Below are 19,895 nucleotides of genomic sequence, written 5' to 3'. Positions count from 1 at the left end.
GTGAGCAGCAGATGAGTAAGCGTTCGAGTAAGTTTTATAGGATTTATTGACTTAGGAGGCAGGCGCCGGCAGTATTCATACATCACGCCTCTCGTCGGGATTTAATGTTCTGCGGTAATAGCTCCTAAATTAGTCTATGATTGTATCAACGACACAGACCACTGAAACTTAATGCCTTTAAATTCATTTCATTGATTTATTATAAAATTACGCTGTAATGAAGTCAGAAATGTCCGCGCCTGCTGACTCGGGAAAACTGCTGCTGGAGTGATGCTCGGCCGGTGATGGTGATGGGGGAGAGAGTGTTTGAGAGCGGTGCACATTAAAGGGCTGGAGAGAGAGGAAGAGAGAGGAAGAGAGGCAAGACACGGAGGTCTCCGATGTGGATGGCAGGAGTTTGAGGAGAGCGAGGCAATGGAGGTGACTGTGAATCGCAGGGCGACGCAGAGTGACCGTAACTCGAGTCTCTCATTGCCTCCGTCTCTGACCTCTCTCTCTCACTCCTTGCAGCCCCTCCCCACTGGAATCAACTCCCCCCCGTGTATTAAGCAGCACTGCCCATAGACTCAACACTGCCCATAGACTCAACACTGCCCATAGACTCAACACTGCCCATAGACTCAACACTGCCCATAGACTCAACACTGCCCGTAGACTCAACACTGCCCGTAGACTCAACACTGCCCGTAGACTCAACACTGCCCATAGACTCAACACTGCACATAGACTCAACACTGCCCATAGACTCAACACTGCCCATAGACTCAACACTGTCCATAGACTCAACACTGCCCATAGACTCAACACTTCCCACAGACTCAACACTGCCCAGCGACCCAACACTACCCAAAGACTCAACACTGCCCATAGACTCAACACTACCCATAGACTCAACACTACCCATAGACTCAACACTGCCCATAGACTCAACACTGTCCATAGACTCAACACTGCCCATAGTTTCAACACTGCCCATAGACTCAACACTGCCCATAGACTCAACACTGCCCATAGACTCAACACTACCCATAGACTCAACACTGCCCATAGACTCAACACTACCCCTCGACTCAACACCGCCCATAGACTCAACACTGTCCATAGACTCAACACTGTCCATAGACTCAACACTGCCCATTGACTCAACACTGCCCATAGACTCAACACTGCCCGTAGACTCAACACTGCCCATAGACTCAACACTGCCCATAGACTCAACACTACCCCTCGACTCAACACCGCCCATAGACTCAACACTGCCCATAGACTCAACACTGCCCATAGACTCAACACTACCCATAGACTCAACACTACCCATAGACTCAACACTGCCCATAGACTCAACACTACCCATAGACTCAACACAACCCATAGACTCAACACTGCCCATAGACTCAACACTGTCCATAGACTCAACACTGCCCATAGACTCAACACTGCCCGTTGACTCAACACTATCCATAGACTCAACACTGCCCATAGACTCAACACTGCCCATAGACTCAACACTTCCCACAGACTCAACACTGCCCAGCGACCCAACACTACCCAAAGACTCAACACTGCCCATAGACTCAACACTACCCATAGACTCAACACTACCCATAGACTCAACACTGCCCATAGACTCAACACTACCCCTCGACTCAACACCGCCCATAGACTCAACACTGTCCATAGACTCAACACTGTCCATAGACTCAACACTGCCCATTGACTCAACACTGCCCATAGACTCAACACTGCCCGTAGACTCAACACTGCCCATAGACTCAACACTGCCCATAGACTCAACACTACCCCTCGACTCAACACCGCCCATAGACTCAACACTGCCCATAGACTCAACACTGCCCATAGACTCAACACTACCCATAGACTCAACACTACCCATAGACTCAACACTGCCCATAGACTCAACACTACCCATAGACTCAACACAACCCATAGACTCAACACTGCCCATAGACTCAACACTGTCCATAGACTCAACACTGCCCATAGACTCAACACTGCCCGTTGACTCAACACTATCCATAGACTCAACACTGCCCATAGACTCAACACTGCCCATAGACTCAACACTTCCCACAGACTCAACACTGCCCAGCGACCCAACACTACCCAAAGACTCAACACTGCCCATAGACTCAACACTACCCATAGACTCAACACTACCCATAGACTCAACACTGCCCATAGACTCAACACTGCCCATAGACTCAACACTGCCCATAGACTCAACACTACCCATAGACTCAACACTGCCCATAGACTCAACACTACCCCTCGACTCAACACCGCCCATAGACTCAACACTGTCCATAGACTCAACACTGTCCATAGACTCAACACTGCCCATTGACTCAACACTGCCCATAGACTCAACACTGCCCGTAGACTCAACACTGCCCATAGACTCAACACTGCCCATAGACTCAACACTACCCCTCGACTCAACACCGCCCATAGACTCAACACTGCCCATAGACTCAACACTGCCCATAGACTCAACACTACCCATAGACTCAACACTACCCATAGACTCAACACTGCCCATAGACTCAACACTACCCATAGACTCAACACAACCCATAGACTCAACACTGCTCGTAGATTCAACACTGCCCAGCGACCCAACACCGCCCCTGTACATGAAGCAGTCCCCCTTCCGTAACCTCCTCCCGTTCATCTTCCCAAAGCCTCGTCTCTCCTCCATCGCCCATTCCCTTCCTCTTCCCACGCCCCTCCACTCCTTCCCGTCCCTCCCCTGGAGCCCTTTAGTGACCCCCAAGTCCCCCCCCTCAATCGTGGCCACTCGTTTCTCAATCCTTGCGCCTCGCCTGACATCTCAGGCGTCCTATGCTGTCACCATTTGTTGCAGGCTCCGTGTTGTTCCGCATGATGTCCGACGTTTCGCTCCGCGTCCTCGGAGCTTCGCACGGCAACGGAATGATGTCATCGCCATGCGGATTTTGTGCTCTCTCATCCACGCGCTCCCTCTCTCTCTCTCTCCCCAAATAGAGAAACCTCTACGCGAGTTTTTTCCACCCCCCCCCCCCCACAAATATGTTTTGTCACTTCTTGCTCTCTTTCACGTTCCAGCGCTGGGTGCGAAACGACATCGTGCCGAACAACCCGCAAAAACGCGTAATCGGAGAGCCCCAACAGCGACGGGTACAAGAACAATGTACATGCATAATGCACGTTGATCACCAAATGATTAGTTCCGATCGGCAATGAATAACCATTATCATTTATAAACATTAATTAATCGCCCCCCCCCCCCCCCACCTTCACACGTGAAGGGCTCACAAGTGAAGTCAACACATCTGCCCCTCGATTCCAGGAACGAAGCAGGAAAGATTTCTCCACAAATCTGGCTGCCGCCTGATGATGCCGGTTGTAATTACCGGGCCAAACGTCGCACTCAGATTGTGAATTGTTGTGGATTTGCTCTCCAACACGCCGGCGTCGCTGTGCTGGCAGCTGATCGGCACGCTCTGTTTACGAGACACTAAAACCTTCCTAATTGGCCGTGTCGGGTGGTGGCGGGTTTAACGACACATTCATATTCACGCTCTTCTACGTGTTCATCTGTGCGACGACAACACACAGCCGCGACTACGCACGCAAGCGACAGATCGTTAGCCTCCTTTCCAGGGTTGCAGTGGGCACGACCGGTCTCTGTGAACGTCAGCGGTGGTTGGATTGCAGAAGGTGATGATGCTGGCGCTGGGGTGGTCATCGCCTGCCGCCGTTCTCTCTCAACGCGCACCTCATTCTGCTCTTGCGCAACGTGGCGATGTGTTCCGGGAGCCGTGTGCCGATGTCGAGGTCTGCTGGCCACATCAAGAGGACATCAGCAGAGATACAGACAGAGAAAGAGAGAGAGTTTGTGCAGTTATGCAATTCGTCGTCCTCCGTTGAAGGAACGCAGACCACAGTTGCGAATTCGCTGCGCGGTCCGTAGATTGAGTTACGTGGCCACAATCGCGATGCTACGCAACTTTGGCTGGCGCCTTTCATTTTAAAAATTCACGACGGGAGAACGGGGGGGGGGGCGGGGGCTCACGATGTCCTCCCGGTGCGGTTGATGGTACCACCGGTGTCGCTCGAGGAGGAGCACGAAAGCCAGGAGGAGGAGGTGTACATGTTCGGAAATTACGCGAGGTGTTTATTCTACGAGTTGTTCCACTCTGTCCGCCGGCAGCATTCTTCCGGATCGAGGTGGGCTTCTAGGATGGTGGTTGACAGAAGAAGCAGATCTCAGAAGGAACGGAATCGGGACTTGAATCGGTGGCTCGGGACTTCGTACGTGCGTACGCGTGTTGAACTTCTTTCGCGCCGTACGTAGCCAACCCGTGCTAAACGGACATTTCTCTTATTGGTTCTTTCGGTAAAGTCACGTAGAATGGAAATAATAAAATAATAAAAATAAAACATAATAAAATAATTCTCACGACGTTTCGGCCACAACGCAAGCAGCCGTCCTCAGGTGAAGACCTGTTCTTCACCTGAGGACGGCTGCTTGCGTTGTGGCCGAAACGTCGTGAGAATTATTTTATTATGTTTTATTTTTATTATTTCATTATTTTCATTCTACGTGACTTTACCGAAAGAACAAAGAAGATGAATCCATGCAGTCACGAAAGCTTTAAATCGAAATTTAAACGGACATTGTTAAGGTGTTGGGTTTGACGCGTCGGTTGTGGTTGATGAGCGTTCATTGGTGGCGTCACGTGACATCGGCGTGGGTGGGTTTGGGCGAAGGGGAGATGCAGTCGCATTGTGCTCATCTTTTTTTTGAAATCCAGATTTTGTCGAGCTAATGTCCCTTTTCCCACTGGCACATCCAAACTGCACCAGCACGGTATGGGTGGTTTTCCACTGGCTATTTGACGTACATAGCTGAAGCCAAACCGTGATGCGCTGGCCCTACAAGAATAGTTAACTAAATTTTTTATTTTACCAGGTAAGGCCCATTGAGCTATATAGCTGGCCACAAATGATCGCTCAGCGAAGTGGCTTATCACGTGGAAATTTATAGCAGCCAAATGCTCTAAACGCGCGTTTCTAAATGTGGAGGGGAAACCCGGAGGACCCGAAGAAAAATCCACACGATCACGGGGAGAGAGACACGCAAACTCCAAATATACAGCAGCAGGCGTCAGGGTCGGGATCGAACCCATGACCTCCTGCATACCAGGCGAGGTAGTTAACATCTCCTAGCCACCGTGATGATGATGAGAGAGAGACACGCAAAACTCCAAATATACAGGAGCAGGCGTCAGGGTCGGGATCGAACCCACGACCTCCTGCATATCAGGCGAGGTAGTTAACATCTCGCCACCGTGATGGTGATTGGAGGGACAGCCTGCCAATGTTTGCACGCTTCACCGCATGACGAATTTTTGGACAAAAGTTTTTGCAACTTTTATTTTCTCTCCTATTCGCTTTCAGATAAATAAAGTATATCCAGTAAAGTACAAATCGCACAAGTACTCAATTTCCTGCAGATCTTTCAACACTAAATTAACAACAAAAACATTCGCAGACCACACCAAGCCAACACACATAATCCCTCGATTCCATTGCACTTCAACATTTAACTATCAACAGAGAACGTGGGCAAGGGTCACAGTCACAAGCCACTTTTGCAAATGTGGCTGTTATCTGGCACGGATGTGCCTACGGGCAGATACAGACTTTTGACTTTTAAACAACTTGTGTTGCCACCAGCAGCAACAGCACTGGAGGCGATTCCGATATGAAATACAGTCACCAGCAAACAAATAATCGCTATAAATCCACACGCTGTGGCGCTAAATGTACCGCGCACAACACGAGAGAAAGGTCACGTGGTTGTGGTGGTTGTGGTGGTCATCGCGCACGCCACGGTGACGAGCGAGCGCTTCTGAAGGTGAACACGAGGGTGCCGTCCACGCTGGTACAGAGGGCTTTTCCGGCTCCCCAGCATTCGAAGAAGACCTGCACATCACCAACATGTGTGTGGTGTGCGTGCTCCAGCCGCAGCCGCGCCTTAAGCAGGCCCCTGAACACTGGAAGCAGCACAGAGCAGCCGTCAGTGTCACCTTCCAGCATCGACAGAGAGAGGAGTTGGTCTGAAGAGCAACCAGATTCGTCAGTGCCAATGCAAAGTTATGGAACGGAGGCGGGAGGGGTGGGAGGTTAAATATTTGGAGGGTGGTGACTGGTGGACTACGATGAGCCAGCTGCGTGAGATGTCCGTTGTGCTTCTGCGGCCGTCTGGAACGCTCTTCCTTACGATAATCGGAATCCACTGGGAGCTTGGCGCTTTTAAATCATCTAGCTGGAACCCTCATTTCTTTAGAACTGCTTTTGGTATTTAGTTTGTTGTCCTTCCCCTGTAATCTCCAAATAGCACGCGTGGCTAAGTACGGTGCAAAATAAGTTCAACATACATACTTCCACACAACAACGTTGTTCTAGTTTGAACGATCTCACTCGCACCGGATCTCGTCGGATCTTACCACAAACTCGTTCTGGATTTTGCCAGATGCTTGGCGCAGAGGAGCAACGCTCACAACAACGAGCGGAGCGCCGGGCGGCTAAAATATAGCAACTTGGCACAATAGGGGGCACGGGTGGTGGTGCATCTGCCAGTCATCTCAGTCAGTAAATCCACGGCACCTGGGTCTGTCCCGTGACCTCCTGCCAACAGCGAGCCTTCGACACTTCACGTGGCCTCGGAGTGCACCTAGCCTGGCACAAACGCTGTGTCGACATAATTTCTTTACAAATGCTGCTTTTCCATGTTTAGTTTGTTGTCCTTTCCCCGCACCTCCGATTAGCACGGTTGACCACGTGCGGTGCGAAAGAAGTTCAACGTACATTCTGCTGGAGGGCATCGGGCGATGATATTGACGCATAACATTAAAAATAATCATAATAAACCCGATGTTCTACTGTGTAGGTGTTCGCAGTTGCGCCCTCTCGGTCTCCGTCAAGCTCCTTCAGCATCTGTACGGTTTTAATGATTCGGTTGCCGAAGAAGCTCGCAGCGCTTGGAGCGAAACGTCGGACATCGTGCCAAAACGATACACGCGCCAAAACCGGAAAAACAAACTTAGCTCAGGGCTATCACGATTTAAACTCGGGAGTTTGGGGGGCAACGTGGGGTCACCGCCCCCCCCCCAAATAAATAAAATCAACACATGAGTCAATAACATTGTGTGGCCTTGAAAGGTGAAAACATATCAAATGGGCGACGTTCCGGGCAACGGCCCTTATCGATAGCGCTTAAATAGAGAGGCCCAGAGTGGTTTACGAGTTGAAAAACACTGGGGCCCATTTAAGAGTTAAGTAAATAAGGAAACTCTCCCTCCCTCTCTCGATGGGGCCCGCGAAGTGGCAACACAAGGCGAATCACAAGGGCCTGAATAATGACAATAATTTAATAGCAATGTCACTTTACAGAGTGTTATTCATGCGATTGCATCCCACCACGCTGCCATATCAATTAGCCGGTTCCCTTACACAGATGGTACAAAAAACAAATCCCGCCCGCCCCCCCCCCCCCCCCCCACTTAACTTAGCAAATAAAAACAAAAAAACGAATACGTAATGAACGAGAGAGAGAGAAAAAAACATAACTAGAAAATAATCCGAACAAAAATAATTTAAAATAAATAAAACATCGCCTCGCAGCTGGGGTTTTACGTGGAGAGGTAGCGCCTCCACGTGGAGTAACTGGTAGTGTGCACCGATAATAAAGATGGAGTTGTTTTGTTTGTTAGATCGCTAAATCTGTATAATTAAACCCGCCACCACCCGACACAGCCAAATAGTAAGGTTTGTGTCACGTAAACAGAACGTGCCAATTCGTCACTAGTACAGCAACACCGGTGTGTTGGAGAGCAAATCCACGACATTTGCAATCCGAGTACGACGTTTCGCCAGTAACTACCACCGGCATCTTAAGGCGGCAGCCAGATTCGTGGGGTAAATCCTCCTCCTGTTCACGTGTTAAAGTGGCAACGTGCAGTCCACGCAGCCACGACTGCATTGGCCTCGCACCCCCAAGCTATGGACCCCCCAGCCAAACACCCAGCCAAACGGATGCAACCCGATGCACAAATGGCAAATTAATCAATAAAATAAGTATAACCAGTAAAAACAAAGTTTTTCACTATACATCCTTTATATGCGTGGCGGCTAGAGTCCTCTCGTCCTCTGGCTTGAGATGGCTGCGACCTATGGGTCAGATGATTGTCGACCAGTATTAAGCAATTGGTAATTAAATATTTAAATTGTTTTCCCTAAACAGTGTACAATTTTGGAAAATTTTTTTCACGAACATTAATTGTCTCGCACAACGAGTCTGTGTGCAAAATGTCAGCTCGATTGGATAACGGGAAGTGGGTCAAAAAACGACCGAAAGATTTGCACGGTCATAAGCAAGCAAGCAAGCACGCAAGCAAGCAAGCAAGCGAACTTAATATAAAGTATTTAAAAAACCCTCTCCAGGAGCAGTGTGTCACTGTGGGTCATCCAGAACAGAGACCGTAACAAAGTGTGACGACGCAATGGCCCCGATCCACAAATACGTAGGAGACATCATCGCAGCGATGATACACTCCGCTGTTCTCCTACTGACGTGGCCGTCTGAGCTTGACCATCTGAATGTGAAATTGTGGTCGTTGATGTCGCTCTGCGTCGACATCAGCCATAGGAAAATAGATTAGCATAATCATCAGCCAGGGTCTATCCACTGCCGATTTGGAATTGCGCGGTAACGTGCACTCTTTGCGCACCATGATTATAAACCAGGATCAATCCACTGCTGGATGAAGGCCCACCTATCACGATGCAAGCACTCCATCCAGTACCTGCGCACGGACCGATTTAGTGATTCCATCTCACCAGACGGACGTCCCTCGCCGTTGCGTTCCCTCCTTTCTCGCTGCCACTCCCGTTGTTATTTTCGACCCACAGGTCACGTGGCCGCAAAGGTCACCTGTTCTCCAAAGGTCATTTGTCTGACTTTGAAGCGGCGCGTGACATTTGAATCTGCATGGCTCACGCACGCGGTGACGGCTCTCCAGCACAACGAGCCCAACTTAGCCGTGGTGCTTTGGTCTGCACACAATCGATGTTGGGTCATTATTTACCGTATTCTCGGGATTGCAGGAGGCACTTTTTGAAACCAATTTTTTGGGTTTTATTTAAAGCAACAAACACTGCAGGGGGTGGACCTTGTGATACGGTAGATGTACGCGTGTGGGGGGGGGGGGGGGGGCACGTGCAAATCCGTACCTAGTGCGGTGTGTAGTAAACATCGCGATTGGGGAGACAAAGGCGGCATGGGCGTGGCGCTGTCCACCCACCCCCTCGTGTGCCGTGCAGGCCTTCACAGGTGCTCGCTAACACCGCTTGTCCTAACAGTCCGTTCAGGCTACACGGGGGATATTTGTCTTTGTGACCACTTTTTTTTTGGAACAACTTTATTGACAGGGGGCGCATGTTTTTGTTGTTGTTGTGTTGTTCGGTGCGTCTTACTTTGAAAATACGCGAGAGAATGAGTGTGAGAGGGCGTTTTCATAACAGCGGGATGCCACGAGGCAGCCCTGTGACTACCACCGTGCCAGTAGCAATAATGTCGAGGACGTGTCGCCCTCCAGTGGCAAGGGCCTGGCATTGACGGCGTCAGACATTGGGCCCACGATCATTGCAGACAAAGGTTTTCTCGCGTGGCCGTTCGTCCGTTTCTCAGTCCGCGTGTCCTGGTGAGGGTCGCGGCGGCAGCAGCTTGAGTAGTGGTGGTCCACACCTCACTTTCCCTGGCGATAGACTCTAGCACTACTACACTATACACTACACTATACACTACACTATATACTACACTATACACTACACTATGCACTACTACACTATGCACTACTATATACACTACACTATACACTACTATACACTACACTATACACTACTACACTATACACTACACTATACACTACTATACACTACACTATACACTACACTATAAACTACACTATACACTACACTATACACTACTACACTATACACTACGATATACACTACACTATGCACTACTATACACTACACTATACACTACACTATACACTACTACACTATACACTACTACACTATACACTACACTAGACACTACTATACACTACACTATACACTACACTATACACTACTATAGACTACACTATACACTACACTATACACTACACTATACATTACACTATACACTACACTATACACTAATATACACTACTACACTATACACAGACTCTAGCACTAACTTTACACTACTACACTATACACGACACACTACTACACTACGACACTATACACTATTACACACTAATACACTACACACTACATGTATACACTACTACACACAGACCCTAGCCATTCCTGGGGTAATTCCCAGGCGTTCCCAGGCCAGCCGAGAGACATCGCCCTACCGGCAGCAGCGTGTCCTGGGCCGCTGGTAACCGATAAAGTTCCAGGGTGGAGTCTATTGGGGGTTAAAGGGGGGTGGGGGCATTCTTACCAGGGTGCAGGAACCACCTCAAGCTGGCTCCTCTCGATCCGGAGGAGGAGGAGAATCAGCGGCTCGACTCTGAGACTCTCCCAGGTTGAGAGAGATCCTCACCCAGATCGCCTGGGTGAGAGAGCGGGGAAGAGACCGGGTGTGCGGAGTGGGTCTCAAGTAGGGTTGAACGATTTGGGGAAAACATCTAATTGCGACTTTTCTGACAGATATTGCGATTTGATTTGCGATTACATTTTTTAAAAGTCAAGCTTCAGTTCAATATTCACGGTGTAATAAATTTAAAACATGTGATGGAGCATTACCACATGATACCGTCTAAATATGAACTGCTCTATATATTCTAATGCAAGGATGAGAACTTAAAAGATATGCATTGCTTCCAACATGTATTTATAATATATTTTTTAAATTAAAGTAGAACAATCAAACATACAACAATTGTTAAGTTAAATAAATAAAGTTATCATAATAAAAAAAAATTAAACAATTCCAATAAGAAAGCAAAAGGACTTTTCAAATCGAAAAAAAAAACGCAGCCTTTGCAATTTGCTAATCGCATTGTTTCAAATTGCGATATCGATTTGAAATCGATTAATCGTTCAGCCCTCGTCTGAAGGTGTCTGGAACGTTACCAGCACGGGTCACTCTGCCCCGCGAGGTTTATTGACACGTGCTCGCTTATTGCTCCTCGTTCCGGGTGAACTCGAGATTTAACTTCTCTGTAAGTCAAGCAAACTTTTGATCACTTTTCAAACTCGCAGCTTTCACCGATGCTTGTTCCAGTCGCACCGGATGCTGTTCGGTTTCACGCCGCCACCACCGTGGCAAGATGTTGACTACCTCGCCTGGCACATCGGAGGTTGTTGATCCGATCTGGACCCGAACCACAACCCTCCCCCTCCCTCTTTCTCTCCCCTCTTTGCCCCTCTCCCCTTTCCTACCGATATAACCTCTTGCCACGGCAGCTCTCTCTCCCTACTTCAGCATTTTTTTCTTGCTGTGGTTTCCCCACCTGATAATGATTGCTTGTGTTGCAATCGAAACGTCGTGATTTGTTTTATTTATCTTCTTGGTTCTTTCGGTAAAGTCACGTAGAAGGGAAATAATAAAATAATAAAAATGAAACATAATAAAAGAATACAATTCTCACTGTGTTTTATTTTTATTATTTTATTATTTCCCTTCTACGTGACTTTACCGAAAGAACCAAGACCATGAATCCCTGCAGTCACGAAAGCTTTAAATCGAATTTTTTTTAAATTTAATTAAACATTTCTACCTACGTGACTTTACCGAAAGAACCAAAGAGTATGGATTCCTGCAGTCACGAAAGCTTCAAATCAAGTTTGTATGTTTGGAGTTTGCGTGTCTCTCTGCCCGTGGTCACGTGGATTTTTCTCCAAGTCCTCCGGTAGCCCTGCTGAGAACCATAATTTCGTCCCATTGTATCCTTGTTTTTGTATGTATATATTCATAAATATATTATATTTGTAATTCCTATACGTTTTACCCGTCGTGGGTTAAACGTATCATGTCATGAAGCTAAGAATCCGTGGGGAAATCTCATGGCCGAGAACAGCTGCGCAAGGGATCAATAGACGTGCGTCTGTGCGCAGTGACGATTATCCGAACCGGTCCTGGGACTCCCCTGGGTCGACTCGGCCTCAAATGCACACGTGGGGCGGGTGTGTAAACATGCGTGGGGACCTGGGGAGACAAAGGCGGGCGGGCGTGGTTGACTGGCCAACCGTCGCGGCTTTCATGAGGACGCACTTGCTCCCAACGGTCGAAGGCTATACGGGGGATCTTTGTCTTTTGTGTCGCTGTGTTGATAGGCGTCGAGAGGAAGAGCGGAGGGTTCCATGTCAAAGGCAGACCATTGTGTAAGCTTTTTCCGACAAACAAAACAAACTACCCCCCCCCCCGGCCCCCCCTTCGAGCCATTCCCTATACTCCACCCCCACTCCGACAAATTTCCGGGTTTGTCACTTGGAAAGAAACTCCGGCAGCAATGAGACTCACCCTATTCTCCGGATAATAAGACGCTCCGGACACCCTAAGGGGCCGTCCATAAATGACGTTACGCGGTTTGGGACGATTTTTGACCACCCCCCCCCCTCCTCGTCACACGGCGTCACAAAAATTAGATCCCCCTTCAAATAGGACGTGACAAAGCTCTGCCCCCCCCCCCCAAAACCATATTTCCAATTTGAAAATAAAACATGCTTCAAATCGCTTTAAACTATTGTCATTGTAGTGCGTATTTAATGTGGCGCTGCACTCTGATGTTGTAGGAGAAAACATCAAAAAGTACATTTAATTAAGTAGAACGTGTTGTTTATATTTATTTAAAGTTGCGCATTTTGATGTGACGCCACATTTCTCAAATGTTTGACTCCCCCACCCCCAGGTGCGTGACGTCATTTATGCACAGCCTCTAAGACACATTCGTATGCATGCGTGTGTGTGTATGTACGATGTACGCTGGGAACTTCTTTCGCACCGTGCGTTTATCCCACCGTGCTAATCGGAGGCGCATTCTCCCACGACGAAAGTGTTTTTTGTTGTTGTTGTTGTCGGCTATTAGCAATCAGTGGCAGGATGATGATTGAAGCTGCCTTGGGTCACCACCACCCTCTTCCCAACTACTGGGTCTCCCCTCTTCCGCTTCGTTCACCCGTACTGACCAGCGTGGTGAAGTATGGTCAAATAGCCCCAACCGCCCCCGCACTCCTACCAGTGACCGATTTGGCGTTGGGCAGATCATAGTCCAGCAGGACATATGACAACAACCGACTCGACATTGTTAATAATTATCATTGCTAGGATTATAAGACGCACTCGCCCACCCGCCCGCCCGCCCCCCGAATCGAATCACTCGCACACACACCGGATTTTAAGCGCGTCTTGTAATCCGCGGTGTTGTGAGAGTTTAGCTGTGTATAACTTTAATGACACCGGGCCACAGGTTGGTGCGTGTTATTTTCCGGTGCGTCGTATAATCCGGATACTGTAATACGCTGCGTGTCTATATCGGGGTTGTTATGTCAGCATGAGTGTGATTCCACGTTTTGGAAATGTCACTGGATTCAGGGTTAACGCATGGAACATTGGCAGCACGAACGGCTGACGGAGAGCACAGTGCTGCGAGTGTGCGTTCAAGTAATTCATACATTGCTGGATGAAGGCCTCAGCACGCCGGGTCAACCACGGGCGTTGTTTTGACCATACTTCACCACGCTTGCGAATACTGTGCTTCTCAGGACCGATTCGGCTGTCACCGGCCACTGATGTTGACCGACTCTCTGTGTCGTTTTACATAACATTTCGATACTTTGCTAGGTTATTTAATTTAGTGTGTTCTGTCTCCCTCTAAGCCTGCTTACTTTACTACGCCTCCCTTCGTACTCATTGACATGTACATTTTTTCCCTACCCCCTCCCTCTCTCTCTGCCTCCGCCCCCTCTCTGTCTATTTAAGGCCTCCCCACAGAGACGATCACCCCTCTCTGTACCTGTGTTGCTCTCTCTATGTATCTTGGTGATATCTGTCTGCTTATATGTCTATCTATAGTTTTCTGGTTATATTCTATGTCGCTATTTCATTATACCTGATGATGATTGCTTGTGTTGCAATCGAAACGTCGTATGCTATTATTTAATTTAATTTATTATTTTATCTTTATACGTGACTTTACCGAAAAAAACATGACCTCGAAGAGGTTAGGGTGTGTGACCTTTGTAGAGAAGGGGGGTCCCATATCCTTCAGTGCACCATGGCCCGTGCCAACTAAATCCACGCCAACGTCAGATTTTCGTCCAGACGAATGAATACAGGGACTCCTCTACTTACGCACATTCGACTTACGAACTTTCAGAGATACGAACAAACCTGGTCCGTATGTCCGGTTGCCTGTTCGGAACGAGAGTCGTAAGTTCAACCGGCGCGCGATAGATGGCGGTGGTGGCATCTACATCTGCAGAACGTGAAGAACCAGTGGCATCTACATCTGCAGAACGTGAAGAACCAGTGGCATCTACATCTGCAGAACGTGAAGAACCAGTGGCATCTACATCTGCAGAACGTGAAGAACGAGTGGCATCTACATCTACAGAACGTGAAGAACCCGTGACATCTACATCTGCAGAACGTGAAGAACGAGTGGCATCTACATCTGCAGAACGTGAAGAACGAGTGGCATCTACATCTAAGAACGTGAAGAACCCGTGACATCTACATCTGCAGAACGTGAAGAACGAGTGGCATCTACATCTGCAGAACGTGAAGAACGAGTGGCATCTACATCTGCAGAACGTGTTGAACCAGTAGCATCTACATCTGCAGAACGTGAATAACCAGTGGCATCTACATCTGCAGAACGTGAAGAACCAGTGGCATCTACATCAGCAGAACGTGAAGAACCAGTGGCATCTACATCTGCAGAACGTGAAGAACCAGTGGCATCTACATCTGCAGAACGTGAAGAACCAGTGGCATCTACATCTGCAGAACGTGAAGAACCAGTGGCATCTACATCTGCAGAACGTGAAGAGCCAGTGGCATCTACATCTGCAGAACGTGAAGAACCAGTGGCATCTACATCTGCAGAACGTGAAGAGCCAGTGGCATCTACATCTGCAGAACGTGAAGAACCAGTGGCATCTACATCTGCAGAACGTGAAGAACCAGTGGCATCTACATCTGCAGAACGTGAAGAACCAGTGGCATCTACATCTGCAGAACGTGAAGAACCAGTGGCATCTACATCTGCAGAACGTGAAGAGCCAGTGGCATCTACATCTGCAGAACGTGAAGAACCAGTGGCATCTACATCTGCAGAACGTGAAGAACCAGTGGCATCTACATCTGCCAGAACGTGAAGAACCAGTGGCATCTACATCTGCAGAACGTGAAGAACCAGTGGCATCTACATCTGCAGAACGTGAAGAACGCAGTGGCATCTACATCTGCAGAACGTGAAGAACCAGTGGCATCTACATCTGCAGAACGTGAAGAACCAGTGGCATCTACATCTACAGCAGAACGTGAAGAACCAGTGGCATCTACATCTGCAGAACGTGAAGAACCAGTGGCATCTACATCTACAGAACGTGAAGAACCAGTGGCATCTACATCTGCAGAACGTGAAGAACCAGTGGCATCTACATCTGCAGAACGTGAAGAACCAGTGGCATCTACATGCACGTGAAGAACCAGTGGCATCTACATCTGCAGAACGTGAAGAACCAGTGGCATCTACATCTGCAGAACGTGAAGAACCAGTGGCATCTACATCTGCAGAACGTGAAGAACCAGTGGCATCTACATCTGCAGAACGTGAAGAACCAGTGGCATCTACATCTGCAGAACGTGAAGAACCAGTGGCATCTACATCTGCAGAACGTGAAGAACCAGTGGCATCTACATCTGCAGAACGTGAAGAACCAGTGGCATCTACATCTGCAGAACGTGAAGAACCAGTGGCATCTACATCTGCAGAACGTGAAGACCAGTGGCATCTACATCTGCAGAACGTGAAGAACCAGTGGCATCTACATCTGCAGAACGTGAAGAACCAGTGGCATCTACATCTGCAGAACGTGAAGAGCCAGTGGCATCTACATCTGCAGAACGTGAAGAACCAGTGGCATCTACATCTGCAGAACGTGAAGAACCAGTGGCATCTACATCGCAGAACGTGAAGACCAGTGGCATCTACATCTGCAGAACGTGAAGAACCAGTGGCATCTACATCTACAGAACGTGAAGAACCAGTGGCATCTAGCATCTGCAGAACGTGAAGAACCAGTGGCATCTACATCTACAGAACAGTGAAGAACCAGTGGCATCTACATCTGTAGAACGTGAAGAACCAGTGGCATCTACATCTACAGAACAGTGAAGAACCAGTGGCATCTACATCTGCAGAACGTGAAGAACCAGTGCATCTACATCTCAGAACGTGAAGAACCAGTGGCATCTACATCTGCAGAACGTGAAGAACCAGTGGCATCTACATCTGCAGAACATGAAGAACAGTGGCATCTAGCATCTGACAGAACGTGAAGAACCAGTGGCATCTGACATCTGCAGAACGTGAAGAACCAGGTGGCATCTACATATGTCGACGTGAAGAACCAGTGGCATCTTACATCTACAGAACATGAAGACCAGTGGCATCTACATCTGCAGAATGCAATAACTCAGTGGCATCTACATCTGCAGAACGTGAAGAACCAGTGGCATCTACATCATGCAGACGTGAAGAACCAGTGGCAATCTAAATTCTGCAGACAGTGACGAACCAGTGGCATCTACATCTGCAGAACGTGCACGAACCAGTGGGCATCTACATCGGCAGACGGTGAAGAAACCAGTGGCATCTACCATCTAGCAGAACGTGACGAACCAGTGGACAATCTACATCGTGCAGAACAGTGAAGATCTCAGTGGCATCTACATCGCAGAACGTGAAAGACCAGTGGCATCTACATCTGCAGAACGTGAAGAAACCAGTGGCATCTACAATCATGCAGAACGTGAAGAACCAGTGGACTATCTACATCTGCCAGAGAACTTGAAGAACCAGTGGCATCTACATCTAGCAGAACGATGAAGACCAGTGGCATCTACATCTGCAGAACGTGAAGAACCATGTGGCATCTACATCTGCAGAACGTGAAGAACCAGTGGCATCTACATCTGCAGAACGTGAAGAACAGTGGCTTCTACATCTGCAGAACGTGAAGAACCAGTGGCATCTACATCTGCAGGACGTGAAGAACGAGTGGCATCTACATCTGCAGAACGTGAAGAACCAGTGGCATCTACATCTGCAGAACGTGAAGAACCAGTGGCATCTACATCTGCAGAACGTGAAGAGCCAGTGGCATCTACATCTGCAGAACGTGAAGAACCAGTGGCATCTACATCTGCAGAACGTGAAGAACGAGTGGCATCTACATCTACAGAACGTGAAGAACCCGTGACATCTACATCTGCAGAACGTGAAGAGCCAGTGGCATCTACATCTACAGAACGTGAAGAACCAGTGGCATCTACATCTGCAGAACGTGAAGAACCAGTGGCATCTACATCTGCAGAACGTGTTGAACCAGTAGCATCTACATCTGCAGAACGCGAAGAGCCAGTGGCATCTACAGGAGATTATACAACTTCTAAAGCCATTCCCGTGTTAAGTGTACAGGTCGTGCAACATGTTTGGAATCGACAGGAGTGAACAAATCGACTTACGAACGAACCTCTGGAACCTAACTCGTTCGTAAGTCAAGGAGTCCCTGTAAGTGCCTTTAAATGGCCACGTGGCCAACTGCTGTAGCTTCATGCAGCTGCCAAGCAGTGCGCGTCCTATGGATTACTTTAGCCCCTGCCATAGGAACGTGGAATTTCCACCGCAGGTGAAGAAGGGCACAAATGCGAGCGGCAGTGTTCGATTGTACGAGCGGAGATGTACACCGAGTGTATTGACAGAGCGTGTCTCGCGATCCCGCGTTTGTTCTGTCTCCCTCGCCCTTAAACGTGCGAATCGTCGTGCGAATCTCACGGTAATCAATTATCACGCGCACGATAGCACGCGTGTCGATTAATCGATTGTTAACACGATAAAACGATCCTGCCTACGTCATCGCCAGGACGTATTTGAGTCGACCGCATGCATGCGCTGAGATCACTTTCATCTAGCAGTGGATCAATCATGGCTGCTGCTGTTAATGATGATTTGTAAAGTTTCCTCTCAGGCATGTTTCACACTCATCTGGCTTTCGCGGAAACCACGCGAGAATCAATGATGCGCCTGTTTAGCGATCATTTTCTAGACTTAACCCGCAGAGGGCATGGCAAAATTAATCTTTAACATTCCACACGTACATCCTGACTGGAGACGTTTGGTATTTTAACATTTTTTTAACCCGTCGTTAAGATGCTTTTCGCACGAGACGGCGATGACGTATTGCACGCTGATGATTTAGTGACGCTCTCTGTGCGTGCTTATGTCGAGGTTTGCGATGATAATTATGGCACAGGCAGTGTGCATTTTTTTTTACTAATCTTCAGAGAGGGCCCACTTTCGCCGATGACACATCATCAGTTGTGAGGACTCATACTCTTAGTTTTTTAGGTAAAGTCACGTAGGTAAAAAAAAACTAAATAAAAATTAATATGAAAAAAATAAAAATCACGACGTTTCAGATTTGCTGTATCGAGTGAGGCTCACTTGATACAGCAATGAGCCTCACTTGATACAGCAAATCTGGCTGTGACGGTCCCACCTGATGACGGAGACTTGTGTTGCCTCCGAAACGTCGTGATTTTAATTATTATTTTATTTTTATTAATTTTAATGTCATTTTTTTTTTACCTACGTGACTTTACCGAAAAAACTAAGACTATGAATCCTTGCAGTCACGAAAGCTTCAAATCTAGAGTTGTGAGGACTGCCACGCATTTGAAACCATTGGGGGGGGGGGGGGGGTGGGGTTGACGGCAGTACGTTGATGTGGTGCGTCTGGGGGGCCGGACTGAAGGCCACCAGGGTCAGTCAATGGCCCGCGGGCCTTTCAATGAAGAACGACTGGTACAGAATCACGATTGATATCAACTCGCCACTGATGTTAGCTTCTGCTGGAAATCAAACTCAGGTCGCCTCTGCCGGGTTCATAGCGCAGTGCGCTAACCACTGCACCACCGATCCCCGCTCCCTTCCGTCCCACCCCTCCCCCACCACTTTATTTATAAATCCAAAGCTCACCCGTGTAGCCCACGTAGACTGTTGTGACAAGTGCCGTTAACAAGCCAACTTTGAAAGTCAGCGCGCAACGCAAGAGCGTTGTAATTCCATGCGTTCATCCGCCTTTATCGCCCCAGTGCTGATATGTACGCACTTGCACGTACACATATAAGGCTGAGTTGACTTAGAGGGAGGCCCAGGAGCGGTTTAGATATCAGCCGCGGTTCGTGATCGAACTTGGGGTCGCTGAGTTCGTAGCGTGAAAACTAACAACTGATTCCCCTGTATATTAATCATAAAATAAAGATGCCCCGTGCAGACTACGTAACGGACTGTCGGAGCGAGTGCTGCTAGCGAACGCTTCTGAACGCCGGCCGGCACGGCACACGAGGCGATGGGGTAGCCAACATCACACGCGGCCGCCTTTGTCTCCCTAGTGACGATGTTTACACACCACGGGGTTCGTGGGGAGGAGGAGGGGGGGGGGGTGCAGTGCGCGTTAACCGCTGCGCCACCACCCCACGGACGCGTTCTAGACACAGGAAAGAGCGCTACGCTCACTCACTCACTCGGCCGCTC

This window comes from Lethenteron reissneri, chromosome 53 (genome assembly GCF_015708825.2).
Source record: "Lethenteron reissneri isolate LAM-NWPU_2019-01 chromosome 53, ASM1570882v1, whole genome shotgun sequence".
In the NCBI taxonomy this organism is placed as follows: Eukaryota; Metazoa; Chordata; class Hyperoartia; order Petromyzontiformes; family Petromyzontidae; genus Lethenteron; species Lethenteron reissneri.
Note: the sequence above shows the minus strand (reverse complement) of the source record.